Source organism: Eptesicus fuscus, chromosome 10, assembly GCF_027574615.1.
Source record: "Eptesicus fuscus isolate TK198812 chromosome 10, DD_ASM_mEF_20220401, whole genome shotgun sequence".
NCBI lineage: Eukaryota > Metazoa > Chordata > Mammalia > Chiroptera > Vespertilionidae > Eptesicus > Eptesicus fuscus.
Window position 1 is genome coordinate 16,136,828 of NC_072482.1, and position 18,598 is coordinate 16,155,425.

The 18,598-nt window shown below is 44.2% G+C and overlaps 1 protein-coding gene across 1 annotated transcript in view; it reads right to left on the minus strand.

The window, feature by feature from the left end:
- PLA2G7 (phospholipase A2 group VII) overlaps positions 1-16,363 on the minus strand; it is a 42,128-nt gene extending 25,765 nt beyond the window's left edge. The window contains exon 1 of the mRNA XM_054722437.1: positions 16,179-16,363. The gene's annotated coding sequence lies outside the window, so the exon portion shown is untranslated. The remainder of the gene's footprint in view (positions 1-16,178) is intronic.
- Between the last annotated feature and the right edge of the window lie 2,235 nt (positions 16,364-18,598).

An 18,598-nucleotide genomic window follows, 5' to 3' on the forward strand; every position in this document is an offset into this window, starting at 1 on the left:
GACGCAGATAAAGGATCACCAGGCGGCAGATGAAGGGAAATCAAATTGCTGGACTGCAGCTTTTATCTGATGAACCTTTTCCCTGAATTACAAACCCCTTACCTAATTTCTCCTGAATCCCAAACACCCTTTACCTACACTTTTCTTGTCCTTATAAAAAAAGGTCAACTGGAGATGAGATGGAAGTGGGTACTTAACCATGGTCTTTTAGGGTAAATAACTTGTGGCCTGTTCAGCTCGCCAGCCATCTGAATAAAGCGCCCATCAAGAATCAATCCTCATCCCTACTCATTGGTTCTGGTAGTGACAGGCAGTAGGAACGAGAACTTTCAGGTTTCAGAACCAAAAATGCTCCTGATTGACATGGGAATGTAAAGTACAGCATTGGGAATGTAGTCAGTACAGCATTGGGAATGTAGTCAGAGAACTTTCAGGTTTCAGAACCAAAAATGCTCCTGATTGACAAGTCACGGGCATCTGAGAGGAGACCCAGGGATTGGTTTCCCAGTTGATCTTGGTTTAGTTGTGCTTTAGTATTAGCAGAAACTTTTAAAGATAAGTAAAAAAGTATTTTGACTGTAACTTAGACTTTCTGAATACAAATTTGATTACTGTTTAGGTAGCTGTTGGAGAAGATCATGGAGAGGACAGGACCTCTTCCCTGTTGACCCTCAGTCTCGACCCAGGCTCCTCCCCGCCTCCCCTCTCCTGGGAACATGCATTCTGCTTGCCTTCCTCATGTTAGAAGCTGCCCAAGGACACAGCCTTGAGATAGTAATGTGTTGTTGAAACCATCTAGACAGTACACATGCCTAAACCCAGCTAAGGCCTCTAATTAGTGGTTTGTGGTTATTAGGATTTCAAGAAACTTTAAGGTTCCTGTGGGCAGGTGCTGAAATCTACTCATCTTGTGGCTGCTGAAGGAAAGCCACATAGGTAAGTTCCCTTGCTTATTAAACTGCCACTTACCTGCCTAGAGTGGTCTGCGTCTCTCTGCGGTCTCTCCCTGCCTTCTGTAATGTATGGGGCCTGGTTTCATATTCATATTACGTTTTCTAAAATCTTCAGAAGTTCCTGAGGTTGCAAACTAACAGAAATTTTAAAAGGTGATATGAGGATGTCAGGTGGGTACTCAACTTCAGGGTGATCACTTTGTAAGTTATATAAATGTTAGTAAGTTATACAAATGTTATATACCTGAAACTAATATACTATTGTATGTCAACTGTAGGTGAAAATAAAAATAAAATAATAATCAATAAAAAATAAATAACAGGTGATATGTGGCATAAATTACTTTTTTATTGACCACCTACTATGTACCAGCACTGTCTGGCTAGGTACTTGATGTAATCTCTGGACCTCCCAACAAGGAATAGAGTTGGGCCGGTAGTATTACCTTCATTTTACAGTTAAAAAGGCTTTGAGAACTTGGCTGACTCCTGTGATTGACAGGATTCAGAGGCTTGGTCCACAAACCCAGCCCTCCGAGGTCAATGAGAAAAGACTATCAGTTAGCATGCTCTCATTTTTATTTAAATATATACATTTATACACAAACTAGAGGCCCGGTGCATGAAATTCGTGCACGGGTGGGGGGGGTGTCCCTCAGCCCAGCCTGCACCCTCTCCAATCTGGGACTCCTCGAGGGATGTCCGACTGCCCAGTTAGGCCTGATCCCAGTAGGCTCCCAACTGCTCGCCTGCCTGCCTTCCTGATTGCCCTTAACCGCTTCTGCCTGCCAGCCTGATCACCCCCTAACCACTCCCCTGCCAGCCTGATTGATGCCTAACTGCTCCCCTGCCAGCCTGAGTGCCCCTAACTGCCCTCCCCTGCAGGCCTGGTCACCCCTAACTGCCCTCCCCTGCAGGCCTGGTCCCCCCCAACTACCCTCCCCTGCAGGCCTGGTCCCCCCCAACTGCTATCCCCTGCAGGCTTGAGTCCCCCGCAACTGCCCTTCCCTGCAGGCTTGGTCACCCCCAACTTCCCTCCTCTGTTGGCCTGGTCACCCCTAACTGCCCTCTCCTGCAGGCTTGATCACCCCCAACCGCCCTCCCTTGCAGGCCTGGTCCCTCCCAACTGCCCTCCCCTGCTGGCCTGATCGCCCACAACTGCCCTCCCTTGCAGGCCTGGTCCCTACCAACTGCCCTCTCCTGCTGGCCATCTTGTGGTGGCCATCTTGTGTCACATGGGGGCAGCCATCTTTGACCACATGGGGGCAGCCATCTTGTGTGTTGGGGTGATGGTCAATTTGCATACTACTCTTTTATTAGATAGGATAGGGGGGAAATCTAGATGGATGTTAAACCAGAATGTTCTCAGTGGTTATTATTTGAGTGGTGGAATTAATGGTGATTTTATTTTATTTTTTTAACATGTACTTTAAAATTTCAACAATGTACATGAATTACTTGAGTAGGTAAAAAGGCAAAGAAGCAAAACCTTAGCTCATTTCTTGGGCAATTAAACCCAAACAAATGGCTTCCTGTCAGAAACAAGTTAGACCTTCAGATATTTTAGGTCCAATTCAGAGACAATATTGGATTTTGGGCTTTGCTTTGGAGCAACAATTTTAGGAGAGAGGTATGCTTAGTTTCACTTTGAAAGTTTGGGGTAGGTATTTTTCCTTTAAACAAATATTGTTTTGTAGTTACTATGATTTCAAATTAGTACTCATGAGCTAGGCATCGTGCTTAGCTTTTAAGGGAGTCCCAGTGTGTGTGATGTGGTTTGTATAGGTGTGTGTGTATTCTGGTGGGGGGGGAGAGAGGCAGGAGGAGGAGGTGTAGGATGACAAATAAAATAGAGATAACACACTTCAAAGAGTGCCTGGTTTTGTGGTTCAGATGAAAATGGACATGACCTATTCTACTTCTGGTTAAACTGTGAGACATTCATTTAATCCCCTCATTTTACATACAAGGAAACTGAGGCCCAGAGAGGGGAAGCTACTTGCCTGAAACCACACAACAAAGTAGTGGCCAAGCTGGGATCAAAACAGCTTGTTCCCTGGTCACCAGTCATCAGGTTTGCAACAGCAGTGAGTCCTACCCTTTACTGAGGTGCATCTGGGCTCTTTTGTCAAGATCTGGACAATTACTATGGAAGCTGCCAAGGGCAATGGGCAGGACCTGGGTTTGCAATCAAAAGGCTTAACTCTGGCCCAGTCACTGCACATGGGAGACATGAATCTCCCAATGAATGAAAGGGGATTAACAATTCCTATCCCACAGGGTTGATGAAGTGAGGGGAAATGCCAGCATGGAGCCAAACACACCAACTCTCAATGAATGTCCCTTTTCCTGCTTCATCAGGAACAAGCTTAGCCATTGGGAACAAAATATACTAAGCTCCAGAGACTACATTCTGAGAGAGGAAAGAGCCCAGCGATCTGCAGGCCCGGGCTCCATCAGGTTGCTCTCCCTCTGCACCACTGACATTGGGACCAGGTAACACTTTATTGCGGGAGCTGTTTGGTGCAGTAAGAATGTTTAACAGCATCCCTGGCCTCTCCCCACCAGATGCCAGTAGCAGCACACCCTCTCAGTTTTGACAAATAAAAATGTCTCCAGACATTTCCAAGTGTTCCCTGGTGGTGCGGGTGATAAAATTGCCACCAGTTGAGAACCACTTGGCTACATGAAAGGCAAGCAGGCACAGGAAGGGGTCTACCTTACCTGGGAAATGGGACAAAACCACACACCGAGAAACAAACAGGGTGGAAAATCATCTACTTTAAGAGAAATAACTGAAATTCTAAGTCCTCTTGCTAAACATGTAGGTTGAACTAACAGTATACATAGTGTTGTTTTGGTTTACAATGATATGTAAATTCCTTATTTATGTATTCAACTTGTGACTTACCATATTTTTCCGTGTATAAGATGCTATTTTTTTTCTAAAATCATTAGACTGAAAATTGAGGGGCATCTTATACATAGAAGTCAGCCCAGGAGGGAGCCCCCCTGTATGTAGCTGCCCATACCTTGTCAAACAGGCTTCCTCCAATCACAAGTCTTATTGTTACTGACATCAGCTGATGCCATAATTGGAGGTGGAGGTAGAGAGTGCACAGATGCAACAGGGACTGGAGCATTCTGAGCCCATAAAGATGTCAAAAGATAAATACTGGTAAGTGATGTCTTACTCTGCAAAATTCAAACTGAATGTAATCAGCTATGCAAAAGAGCATGAAAATAGAGCTGCAGAGAGACAATTTGGACCTCCTCCCACTGAGTGTATGATCAGACAGTGGAGAAAACAGGAAGAACAACTCCTTAAGATGCCAAAAAAAGAAGAAGGCCTTAAGAGGAAAACCAGCAAAATGTTTAAAATATTGATTTCTTAATTTTGGGTTGGAAAAGTAGGGGGCATCTTATACATCGGGACGTCTTATACACCAAAAATATGGTACACACATCACCATACACTTGCCTTGCATATTATTCTCCAACTAGAGGCCCAGTACATGACATTCGTGCACTGGAGGTTGGGGGGAGAGGGAATTCCCTCAGCCCGGCCTGTGTCCTTTCCCAGTCCGGGAGCCTTCAGTCGGACATCCTTAGTGCTGCCGCGGAGGCAGGCCACTGCACTCACCCCAAATGTCAGTCTGGCTTGTGGATGAGCAGCGCTCCCCCTACTAGGGGGCAGCTTCTGCATTGAGGGTCTGCGCCCTGGTAGTCAGTGCTCATCATAGCAACCGGTTGTTCCACTGTTCGGTCGACTTGCATAATACCCTTTTATTATATAGGATTATTCTAGTTGGGGATCTTCCACCCTGATGCCCTTGCTTGTTTCATAGCCAGGAGCATGTGCCCCTTCCCACAATGATCATAGCACTGTTAGTTCCGCTCTTAGGGTGCTTCCTTTTTTCTTTTTTTTTTAATATATATTTTTATCAATTTCAGAGGAAGGAAGAGAGAGAGAAACATCAATAATGAGAGAGAATCATTGATTGGCTGCCTCCTGCATGCCCCCTACTAGGGATCTAGCCCACAACCCAGGCATATGTCCTTAAGCGGAATAAACCCTGGGACCCTTCAGTCCACAGGCTGATACTCTATCCACTTAGCCAAACCGGTTAGGGCAGAGTGTTTACTTTTTTGCACAGTACATTCTACCACAACAGCTTATGCACCAGACCATCCACTAACCTGTCTGTCCATCCATTCAAGCATTTACTAAGCAGCATCCATGAGCCAAGTATTGAGTGCTAAATATACTGCTGGCTTCTACAATAAGCACACTGAACCCCATGTAGGGAAACAGTGAAGCAAGGGCCCCAAAGCTTTGGGGAAAGTTCAATCTCAAAAGTTACTTAGAATACTTCAATTAGAAAAATCTGCAAATGAATTAGTCTAATAAATAAATGCATGAATTTTATGTTGGCCTAGTGTTGTCTTTACCTTGAATTACATACAGAGGATGAGTATACTGTAGTATTTGTGGTACTTGTACCTTCTACAGGTTTTAATTCTGCTTTGGCTAAGTGCTGAGGAAGCATGGAGAGAGCCATCAGTTTTTTAAATGCAACTTGGAGTTTGAGATGTTTGGAACAATGTGACTTCAATGTGGGTACAAAGGAGGATGGTGAGTTCCGGGGTGGGCACTGCTGGAAGGTATGGGAAGCCTTCCTAGAAGAGGTCACAATGGAGATGAATCACAAGAGGAGGAGCCTTAGCTGACTGGCTTGGCTTGATGGGAAGAAGAAGGAAGACATTTCACAGAAGGGACCCTGAGGGATGCCAGTGAGGTAAGAGCAGGAGCCAGAACACAAAGACCCTTACACGCAGCACATCTGAGTGTGGACCCCTGTCCCACAGGTCATTTTCCCACTGCGCCCAGCACTGAGGGCCTTTCCCTCACCAGGGGGACAATGAGCGTCTGCAGGAATGACTTTAGCACTGCAGAAGGGAGTCTTCGTGTGTCCTTCGTCCAATGACATGTGTATGTGTGTGCGTGTGTATGGTGGGAGGTAGGTAGCGGGATCCGGAGCCTCAACCTGCTCACTGCACCAGGTGTGCCCACAGTCTCAGATCAGCTCAACTCGTGCCCTCGTGATTTCGTGGCAGCCCCTTCTTTACACTTTAGCTCACCCCTCTCCCCGTCACGTTAAAGTCTTCTTTCCTCCACCCGGTTGTCCTATTCCTTACCATTGAAGATCTGAAAACATCCTCCTCAGAGGAAAACAGAGAACATTTTCTCTCTGCCTTCGGTTCAGTTTCGAAGCACAGGTTACCCCTCCTCCTTATACCCAGCTCCTGGTCCCAGGCTTCAGCCTCATCCTTCCAGAGTCAAGGGCAACATCAGCTTCCCCCAGTGCCTCCTCAGCACCCACAGACCATGCTCACTCCACATCATTACTTTGCATTTAATTCATGTCACTTTTAAACATTTCAAGTATTTTCTTTCCCCAAATAGATTGAAACTGCTCCTGAAAAATGTCCAATACCTTTCATCTTTTTAGATTTCTCACAGTTCTCTGATGTGCCTAGCCTTAATAATACCTTCCTCTGGTTCCAATCAGAAAAATCTACAAATGAATTAGCCTAATCAATATATGCATGAATTTTATGTTGGCCTAGTGTTGTCTTTATCTTGAATTACATATAGAGGATGAGTGTACTGTAGTATTTGTAGCACTTCTCTAGCTTTATTTCTTATATATGCTGTTTTCTTATTTTGTGTGATTTTATTATAAGTAACACTTTGGGGGAACATGAGCAAACATTCCCCTTGTTACTAAAATGAATACAGTGCCTCTTGCTTTTATGAACAAAGAACTACTATGTATGGCCACAAGTCCCCATCCTCCCTGGACACTGGAGTCTTTCATCTTCAGATGGTCATTGAGATCTGAGAGAATGACCACAAGGGATTATGACTCTGAATACAGAGGAATAATTCATAAAAAGTCTTAACTCTCAAAGCAATCTTTCCACAGAAAATGAGCTAGCTAGAAATGCATTCATATTTGAAAACCAGGACCTTGAAAAATCTAATATTTATTTTGGGCATTTAGAACTGATGATTCCAAGGTGACAATACTAAAACTCTTAATACACAGCCTTCATTATCATAACCTATGAAAACCCATTATCCCCACCACCAGCCAATACGAAATTTTCTAGCTGGTCCCACAGAGCAATAACTGGTAATCCCAAATCCAGAACACAGAACTTACCCATTTTTTTTAGATTTTTTCAATTAGAGTTTACATTTGATATTATTTTGTATTAGTTTCAGGTGTACAGAATAGTGGTTAGACAATCATATACTTCACAAAGTGGTTAATCTCTTCTTTAACAATGCAAATTCAGCAATTTACCAAATTTAACAATTTACCAAAGCAAATTCAGCAATTCTAGTGGAAGTATAAATGAACTCACTGATTTTTTAGAAGGCAATTTGGGAACCCTTCGATTGCTCATGTCCTTTGACTTTTACATAACGTTTCTGAGATCAGCACACAAAAACATCTTATACACATGGTAGTGAAACCCTAAAAATGTAATGCACTATGGCATTTATCCCAACCATGTTTATAGAGCCAACACACACACATACACACATGGAAACCGTTCAGATGTTAAACAATAAGAGAATATCATCAATGGGATTTTATTGTTATTAATGTGATAATTACAAAACAATTCTTTATGACTTAGGAAATAAAAAATTGTTTACAATGCAATTTTATTTGGAAAAACATACAAAATTGCCATGCAAAAATTCACACTAAAAAGACTATTAATATAATAAGAGTGATGGAATTATGGGTGTTTTTCTATTATGTTTTGTATATGTTAGAGTATAATGTATTGCTTTACTAATAAGAAATCATTTTAAGAGGATATTTAAGGAGGGTTTGTATGACCATGAAAAGTGTTTATGTTTAATATTTACTAAAATGCTGTGTAAAGATTTAAGAGAATTATCCGTGATCCCAGATACATAAAAGAAAAGTGAAGAGGAGGAGACAAAAAGAATAAGAAGAAACAAAACAAATAAATAACAAATATTTACAAAGTTTATCTTCTTTAGAGAGTTTTGGGTAGTTAGAAACTAAAGGTAATTTTTTATCCTCCCCTCTACTTTTCTCTTTTCCACAATATTAAATCAATGAGAATATCTATTTTTTTTAAAAATCGATAATGATTTAAATACTAAAGGTGGAAAATAATTGTCTTTAATTTTGGCTCCTTGACCACTAGATAAAATACCATCCTGGAAGATCAAGAAGACTTTTAAATGAGAGGTCAGAGAACATGTCCTATTTCAACCAATTTAGAAGTAGATATCTTTTTGCCTTTCATCTGTGGACTTTGTATCTACCACTGAAACCACGGTTTCCTATGTGCTCTTCAATTCTCAGCTGAGATCTCCATATACACTACCATGATCTCTGCAAATACTGTTCTCCCCCATTTGTCTGTCACTGTTAAATTCTCATCAGGCATCATGTCCCTTTGGAAATAAAAGATAAACCAAAACAGTATGTAAAATGTCCATTCTCAAAACCAGAATGTCTGTCAAGAGCTAATGAATAAGTCCATGCAAAACCCACTTCTGACAACAGATTAGGGTATGGGCCTTTAGTCTTCTATTACAGGTGAAGAGAAAGAAAATGCTCTTTCACAAGTATCGGTGATCTCTCTGTCAAATTCTTTCTGATTAACTTTTGGAATGGGAGGATATGACAGGCAGAATACTGAGACTATTCCCCCCCACCACCACCCAAAAAAAGAGTCCACACCCTAATCTCCAGTATCTGTGAATATGTTATGTTACATGGCAAAGGGAAATTAAGGTCACAGATGGAGTTAGGGTTGCTAATTAGTTGAATTTAGAGAGATTATCCTGAATATCCAGGGCCCAATATAATCACAAAGGCCCTTAAAAGTGGAAGAGAGAGGCAGAAGAGGAAGTCAGAGTGATCAGATTTGAGAAAACTCAACCCACTATTGGTGGCTTTGAGGATGGAAGAGTGGGGACTTAAGCCAAAGCATATGAGTGGCCTTTCTGGAGAAGGTGAGGAGTCAGGTTCTCCTCTAGAGCCTCCGGAAAGGAATGCAGCTGTTGGAAAACACCTAAATTTTAGCCCATTGAGGCCATTTTAGACGTCTGACTAACAGAACTGTAAGATAAATTTGTGTTGCCTTAAGTCAATAAATTTGTGATCAATTGTTATAGTTGCAATAGAAAATGAATACAGAGCATAGAAAGTTACAGAATGAGATCAGAGAGCCAATAACAGACCAATTTACTTTCGACTAAAGCCAATGAAAGGGATTTCTTAAATCTCACAATTGAGCCCATACCAAACTGAATAATTAACAAGATAAAATCTTCTGCTTTGGATGTTTCACAATAGGATGAAGGCAGGAGACTGTCAATCTTGCAGCCCTGATCTCTAAGCAATTTATTACTACTTTTCTATAGTAGTATCTTTTGTTGTTATTTAACGTGTTACATTACATGTTTGTTGTTTACAAATTCAAAAATTACAGAAAGGTGTAACTCTGAAAGTCCAAATTTCTATAAGTTTACACCCATTCCCTCCCCTGATCAGACACAGTTTCATATTATGGAAACTCCTGCTCCTAATGAGATGTAAAGGACCTCATACATTTTTCCATAACAATATTTTTTATATATTTTATTGATTTTCTACAGATAGGAAGGGAGAGGGATAGAGAGTTAGAAACATTGATGAGAGAGAAACATCGATCAGCTGCTTTCTGCACACCTCCCACTGGGGATGTGCCCACAACCAAGGTACATGCCCTTGACCAGAATCGAACCTGGGACCTTTCAGTCCACAGGCCAACACTCTATCCACTGAGCCAAACCCGTTCAGTCTATAACAATATTTTCAAAGCAACTTATACTCTTGCTTGATAAGGAAACAATATTTCACTCTGAAACAGACCCAAGGCAGCTAGAACATCATCCTATAGCAGTGATGCTCAACTGGAGCAGTTTTGCTTTGCAAAGGTACTTGGCAAAGGCTGGAGACATTTTTGATTGTCATAACTGGGAGTGGGTGCTACTGTAAGGTGACCAGATAGTCTCGCTTTTGGCGGGACAGTCCCAATTTTTAACAATTTGTCCCGCGTCCCACAGCGTTTTAAAAAAGTCCTTATTTTTGGAAAGAATCTGGTTTTTATCCCGCCAAAAGCGGGATGATCTGGTCACCTTATCTACTGGCATCTGATGGGGACTGGCCAGAGATGCTGATAACCATCCTACAAATGCATAGGACAGCCCCCCACGTAAGTGTCAATAATGTTGAGACTAAGAAACCCTGGTCTAAGGGATGCCAGTGAAACAAAATATTTATTTCATTCTGAAACAGGCTACAGGGAGGCAGATGCCTGACCCATACAAGGAAGAACTTTTTATTAGTCAGGCCATTTGCGATGTATACCTCACAATGCAGAGAGTTCTCTGTCATGAAAAGAATTCAAACACTGCTAACTGGTCCCCTGCCAGGTGCTGAAAAAGTGATGGGTGCATGGGTGTGGCTGGACTCTGAGGTTCCAACTTTATCTAAGAAATATGATTCCTTTTAAAAGCATTGACAAAAATTCCCTTACTTCACACTTGTTCATATTGAAAGTAGGAAAGAGAAAAAAACCTACTCTATTAATATTATTTTTCTCTACCATTTGAGCTAGGGAATAAAACTTAGATTGGACGTTACCTCAGATGTAAAACATCTAAGTGCCTTCTGCAAAAGGATCTAACGCCGCTTATCTTGGGAAGTAGACACAACTCTTGTGAAATCATTTCACAACCTAAGAAACGCCATAAAGGTCAAGAAAGCAAAATAAGCAGTTCCCCATTGTGGTAATAAAACGGCCGTTTACAAGTACAAGTACCTCATGCTGCAACTCAAATAAAATGGATTGATTCTACTTATATTTTTTAAATGGGGACTTGTCTGCATCCAGTTTGCAAATGTCCAGATGTCTGGCGCCCAATCCAGCATAAAAGCTGCAGACACTAAGCGTTTTCTAAGATCGCTGGGCAGTTTGATGCTATGCTGGAAGCCTACTGGGACATCCCACACCAGGTAAAGCATTTCTTATGGACATGTTGGGGCTTTAGGGACTTTAATAATAAAAATAAAAACAAAAAACTGAGTCAAGGGAACAATAACCCAACAATAACCAGACTGTTGAGGGCACAAGGCAGCATGTCACACGAGATGTTGAAGGAACCAGGGATGTTTACTCAGGGGAAGCCCAGAGATTACATGACAGCTGTAAATTTATGGACAAGGACTTGCTCTACTGGGATCCAGATTGTAGAACTTGGTCAGAAGGAGCCTTGCAACAACTACCGTATTCTCTTTATTAGAGGAGCAGCTTAAGCACAGGTCTGGGGACTACCAGCAAAGATCCTGAGAAGGGATTCCTGCACTGAATGAGGGTGAAAGTGGAACCGATAGACTAGAGAACCATGAACCTGAGGGTTAAGATCAGAAGACTATAAGGGCCAGGCAGGCAACGTAGATGAGTTAAACAGGACCCGTGTAACAGAAAAATCAGCGGTGGGGACTGTGGCAAATGGGACCATCTAAAAGGGAGTCACACCACTCTTCAGTAGAAAGGAGAGCTCCATGTCGCCAGGTCTCCTAGTTTATTTTTCAAGAAAAGCTGAAAGACTACATCCATATGTGCAATCTACTGATTTATAAAGGATAACAGCCACTTCAGCACGTCATTTCAAAACATATAACTCAAACAGAACAGATGAGTGGCCTCCAAGCAGAACACGAACCTCTTCCTTAAAAATGCCCCAACCACCCTCACCCCTCGGAGATTAGGGTGGAAATTACCACAGGAGGAACTCGTACAGATCCCAGAATTACTGTCACGTTTTTGTCTGCAATTTGAATCGCCAGACTGGCCGCTTCGAACTGAAATTCAGAACCACTGACCAATAAATAATGAACGGGTCCTGGCGAGTGAAGATCACGAGAGACAATGAAGTCCCTAAAAGCCGAATCTTCCCCTGCACACCATGTAATTGAGGATGGGCTTCCATTTTCTTGTAAACAGAAACATCTCATTCTAGTGAATTGCATGTCAGAATGAGGCAGGAAAGAGAAACAGGGTTGCCTCATGGTGCCAGTAGGTGTCCTGTTGCTGATGTCATCCCTACCCTAGCTGGTAGACAACATTGAAACTCTTCCCTGGGCCTCTTAGTGGTCAACTAGGGACCGTTCAAGCTTCCTTTGAGAGAGAATGCCTCACTAAGGGAAACAATCCTGTTCCAGTCTGGTTCACAGCCCTCTCCAGAAATCCCGCTGGCACGTGTAGATTTTCAATTTTCAAAAGACCTTTGCCCAACAGATATCTGGGCACAGCAGTATTCCGGACAAAGGCAAAGCTGCTAACTCTTTCCTGAATTGTTTCCAATTCCCTGCTTCAAATACTCTATTTTGAATTTTACCCAATCATTTTCAACTTCTAAAAGTGGGCTGGCTATCAGTTTAACATTAATATTACAGCATTCTATGATGGTGTTTTGTTGTTTGTTTTTTTTTTTCCTATTGATTTTTAGAGAGAGGAAAGGAGAAGAGAGAAACATCAATGTGAGAGCATAATATCCATCGGCTGCTTCCCGCACGACCCCACCTGGGGATCGAGCCCTCAACCTCAGTATCCAAAGGTCAACCCTTTGGTGCACAGGACCATGCCCAACCTCCTGAGCCGCACAAGCCAGGGCTATGATGGTGTGTGCTGTAGGTAGCTCTTAGGTAAGGGTCCCCGGCACTCGGAACAGAGCAGAACATTTTTTTGTGTATAATAAGTTACATTATTTGGAAAGAATAAGAAATTTAAAAAACAAATTTATTATAAAATTTTTGAAAATTATGCACAGGGAATTCAAAGTAACACAATATTAGCAAATAATGATAGTATTAAACTCTTACATTACCCTTAAGAGCATATTCACTAGTGTATTTGTTTTCACAAAATACAGCAATGTCACCCCCATTGTGTAGATGGGAAATTTGAGAAACATTAACTTCCTACTCTACCTCTAAAAATAGCTTCTGCCCACCTACTGCTTCCACCCTCCACTAGATTGCCACTAATAAAAACCCAGAGCTGGTCTCCTTTCTCCCTATTAACCCTTTTCACATAGCACCCAGAGTTACCTATCTTGTAACACCTCTGCTTCTGGCTTCTTCCTGCTTGTAAAGCCCAGAGGGGTTACCTCAGCCTGGGAGGCTCTGCAGGACCTGGCCCCTGCCCCTCACCCTCACTCCTTCCTTCTGGTTCTCCTTCTCCCTCCTCACTCTAGCCACACTGCCTTCCTTCCAACTGCGCCTGGAACACACCAAACTTGTTCCCAGGACTGTGCACTTGTGGTTCCATCCACAGAAACTGTCTACCCGTCTTCTGGGGACTCATCTAAAGGCCATCCCTCAGAAAAGCCTCTCCTCAAAACCCAATCCAGGAAGCCCGGCCCCTCCTCCCTCTCTCTCACTCTCTCTCTCTCTCTCTCTCTCTCTCTCACACACACACACACACACACAACACACACACACAAACACCATGATATCTACCACAGCACTGTTTCTTTTTCTTCAAAGCTTGCAGTACTATCAGACTTTACCTGCTCATCCTTCGATTCTAGAATGTGAACTCCATGAGAAGAGAGCCCTATCTGCCTTAATCACACTGCTCTATAATTAGTGCCTGGCACATGGTACTCAATAAATATTTCTTGAAGTCAGTGAGGGAATGAACAAAGTTTTCACTAGGAAGCAACTAGCCCACTTAATTCAATCAGCATCTATTCTTATACTAGTAAGTACACTTTTCTTTCTCCCCCACTGTTAAGTTTATTTTTTAAGAGAAACTATAAGCATATACTATATATATATAGTAGGCTGTTTCTATTAGTGTGCTGTATCTGTAAAATGGTCCAAGTGACAGTGAGGGTACATAACAGGTGCTGGCTTCACAGAGAAAGGCAGTCAGAATCCCCTGTCCATCTCCTGAAACCACAAAGCTTCCACGGAATTCCAGAACAATATGACTTTGGAGCTCAATGTTCCCTCTTCGACGTCCGGTCACTCAATATTTTCTCTTCAGTGCTTCACTTTTATGCGATTTTCTCAGTGCCTCAAGAGGTCAGTGTGACAATTTTCATGGGTGTTAAAGAAAAAAAATCAGGCTTGCCCTGGCCAGTGTGGCTCAGTTGTTTGGGCATCATCCCGTGCACTGAAGGGTTGTAAGTTCCATTCCAGGTCAGGGCACATGCCGAGGTTTCTGGCTTGATCCCCAGAGTGGCAGGTGGGAGGGCATGTAGGAGGCAGCCCCATCAATGTTACCCTCTCATATCAATGTTTCCTCTCTCTCTCTCTCTCTTCTCTCTCTCTCTCTCTCTCTCTCTCTCTCTCTCTCCCTCTCTAAAAATCAATGAAGAATCTTAAAAAAAAAAAATCAGGCTTAAGATGATCCAAGGTATAAATAACCTAATGACCACCTTCCTTTCCAGGAAATATCCATTTTCTGGGGTGTCAGGGAAAGGAATATAGATGCCTAAACTCCAGCTGACTTTCCCAGGGGTCCCACTCCAGTTGCTCAGATACCTAATCAGCACTTTCCTTAATGCTCTTGTGGTGAGAGCCTCAAAGAGGATGGAAATTGTATCGTCCCCAAATCTAACCGTGTGAGGGCAGAGGTATAAAGTGGAGAGGAAATGAGGAACCAGCTGCCCAGGCTTCTGCTTTTTTTTTTTTTTTTTTTTGAGGGGGGGACAGTTGGGGTGCTAGGCAAGCCCTTTCACACCTCAGAAGGGGTTTCTCAATAGTCAAATGAATGGCTGAGCCAGATTCACACCCTCCCTACTCTGCTCCTCCCTCACTATCTGTAGCTCTGCAGACACTGGCAGCCCTGGTGCTAGTCTGTGGTGATTGTCTGTGGTGACAGACTGTGCTGTCAGCCTAAGGAGGAAGGGCCCATTTCAATGAAGAGCATCATCATGCTGTCCCCAGCAGCCACTCCTGCACAACTGTCTGGGGAAGAGAGAGAACCCTCCGTGCCCAGAGGCAGTGAGTGCAAGTCAGCAGGCTGGAAAATGCCACGTGGGTGGGCTCTCTCACCCGGGCCACCAGGACGCCCTCTGTGAGGACATCTGTCCGCGTCCTGGCAGCTCACCAGAAGGCCATCTCCTTCTTAGGGATCAAGCCAATACTCAATGCCCTGATCCCCGAGTTCCATGTTAGCCTGAGATTTGGAACTGAGTCTTTTGGGACTGTCAAAAACTTTAGGCACATTTTCCTGCTCTTATCCACATACCAGTGTCCCAGCTCGGCAGTCTCATTTGGGTCAAAGGCAATCTGTGCAAGACTGATTTGTTAATACAACTCCCTCCCAAACCTGAACCTGTGTGTCCTTCAAAGGTGGCAAGCTCCCCTCCTGAGCCCCCAAACCTCTCCCTCCTCCTCCCGCATCACCTCTGCAGCAACCCCAAAAAGCACAAGTCTGACGGAAAGCCCGATCTTTTCGTTTCTGGAGATAGAATCTTCTAGTTAGAAGCTCCAGGGAATGATGGGGAAAAGCATATTCGCCGCTTCCAGGTTTTGTTTGACTTTTAAAAATGAATCCCCTCCGGCCCAGGGTAGAGCAGAGCATCCCTGATCTCACGGGGCCCGCAGGGGGGCGCTCTGGGGCGTGAGGAGTGAAGGAGCCCAGCAGGGGCTGCACGGCTTTGTTTTTGTAATTCTGGTCCCAAACAGCTCCTCAGAACTGGGTTGATGCTGAAGCAATACTCCCAAAGGGAGGGTTTTGTTTGCTTGTTTTGTCCCCGGGAGAGACCTTTTGATAATCAGGTTACCAGTTCCCTGGGCCCGATTCTCCCTATCGGCCCCGAATTCTTCGGGTTTCTTCCTCGGGAAAAGGTGCGGGAGACAGGGCTCGAATTCCGTCCCGCCGACCGCAAACATCCCAGCGCAGTCCCCGAGGGCGAGGGCGGCGGGTCAGCGAGCCCAGCGCCCGCCGTGCGGCGGGCTCCAATCCAGCGAAGCCACCCCCCGAAGCTCATAGGCGCTCCCAGTTCTCCGCCTCCCGCGCGGCGCCGGGCCAGCCCGAGCCCCGCGGCCCCGCACCTCTCCCCCGGCTCCCGGCTCTCCCCGGGGGATCCCGCCTTACCCGACGCTGTGGCGAGTTGCTCCCACGAACCCGGGACCCTGGGTGCGACCCGAGCGCGTCTTTCGCGGCGGCGGCTGCTGCCAGCACCGCGGGCCTCTGCCAGCAGCTGTCACGTTGGCTGCGGGGCGGCCAGGCACCTCCGGCGTGCGGCGGACAAGTGGGCAGCCCACGGGCTTTGCCCTAAGTCCGTCCCCGTGCTGTTTTATTGCCCCAACGTCTCCTCCCCCGGCTGCAGGAGGAGGGGCGGGGGAGGAGCGTGTGGCCACCAGCCTCCCAGGAGCAGAGGCGGTTTGGGATGCGAGGGTGCTCAGGAGCACCCAACACCCTCCCCAGGGCCCGGGATCCCGCGACCTGGACCCGCGGATTAATGTAAGGCGCCCGGGGGTGGACCCAGACAGCGCCTGGGATGGGTTGCTGTGCCCCGCAGCTTCTGTTCTCAGACTTCGTTCGGATTCAGATCAGATCTGTTCCCTGTTTGGTTCGCCCCACATCCATCCAACCTTGCTTGTCTCACTAGATTCCCTCCGCTTGCATCTGTAATCTGGTATGCCCTGCGCATTCCGCATTTCGGTACATTGCAGGGTGGACACCAAATCAGAAACTGGGTAGACTATGCTGCGGATTGGAAAGCCTGCCACGGGGGTGGTTTCATATCTCCGAGGGAGTGCAATGCAAGGCGATCAGAAAGAGCGCTTATGGCTTAGGGGGAAATGGTGTAAGAGGGGCCATCTCATAGCTCTGTTTATCCCAGTTATTTGTAGTTTAAGCTGAAATCCCCTTCCCCATTTTCCAATGCCTTCTCCTCAATCCACTTTCTAATAAAAGCATATTTATTAAAAGTTTCCGTTGGAGACTCAGGGAACATAGTTTGAAATTTATGTCTGGTGTTATTACAGCATGCATTTCTTAAAGAGTGATTTTTGGGTGGGTGGTGGAACTGTAAATGAAATTTATTTTATTTTTATTCTGAGGACTCATGGATTATAGCTCCTTTCTCTCCCACTTATGAGTGCTTTGACCTTGGGCAAATTCTTTATCCTTTCTGCTTCTCAGTTTCCTCCTCACTATCAGGGAGATAATCAAAGTCCATCAGTCAGAGTCACCTTGTGGGAATAAAATTCAAATGCAGGTGAAATACTTAGGGTGAGCATAGTTCATGGGCAACATTGAACACTTATCTAATAGTAATACCTATAAAGAATCAGTGACATATGAACCTAATGCATGAAAAATTAAATAAAATTACATTAGCCGAATGACATTTTCCTGTACTGCCCGAGAGAACCTCCTGTGTGACCATCTCCCCCCAGAATGTTAACCTGAAAGGGTACCCACGAGATCTCTAAGACCCTCCTCCCTTTGGCCTTAAGTTGAGATGCAGCATGAGACTGCATCACACTGAAAAAGATGGTGGGATTTGAAAGCAGGTCTTGAAGGCAAGTATGAAGTATTTTATTTACCTCTCTCAATGCCATCTCTATGCCTCTTCCACCATCATCAGATCACATTCCCTGAAGCTGTCAGAGTGGTAGGCATTTAGAAAGTTACTGCCTGGAGAAAATACTCAGCGTAGGGTTGCCAGATTGAGCAAATAAAACGGCAGGACAGCCGGTTAAATTTGAATTTTAGATAAACAACAAAAAGGTTTTAGTGTAAGTATGTTTCATGCAGAATTTGGAACATACTTGTACTAAATATCTGTTGTTTACCTGAAATTCAAATTTAATTAGGCATTCTGTATTTTATTTGGCTATGCTGGTCCAGTGAAATGAATAAAGAATGGGCCCCACATCCAAAAGGAAGACAAGTTGACACAGACCTACTGATTATAAGATAAGTCTGATGTGGGTTTTGTTTTAGTGCTGTTCAGTGAAGAAAAGAAATAATGTACTTGTGTTTATAAGTTGATTCTTTGTTGAGATATTTCTTATCTTTTAATTCTCACTCCCATTTCCCACCAACTTAGCAGCTCTTACTTACCTTTAATATGAGCAAAAATGATGGCTCACCCCTTCAATCAAGATATTGGGTTAAGTCATGTGCTCAATAGTGTTTCCAAATAGTTTTTATTAAAGGCCAACTGAATGTCAGGCGCCATTTCAAGGATGAATAAGACACAGCCTGTGCCCTGAACGATAATAAAATAACAACATAGAGTGCTCCTCCATGTAAGTAACTGCAGAGGACTGTGGGAGTTCAGAGAGTGAGTTACTGATTGTCCTTGGAAGCAGTGGGAGTCAGAGCTGCCCTTACCCTCGCTGCACAAGATCAAATGGCTCCAATCCAGATGAGTGAGCAGAGGAGGCAAGTTCCAGAATGACAGCTGTGCCTAGGCCTAGAGACGAACCCATCCTGATTGGAGTGGTTAAACTGGAGGGGAAATGGGATTTGATACATCTGTAAGTATGATTGGGAACCTA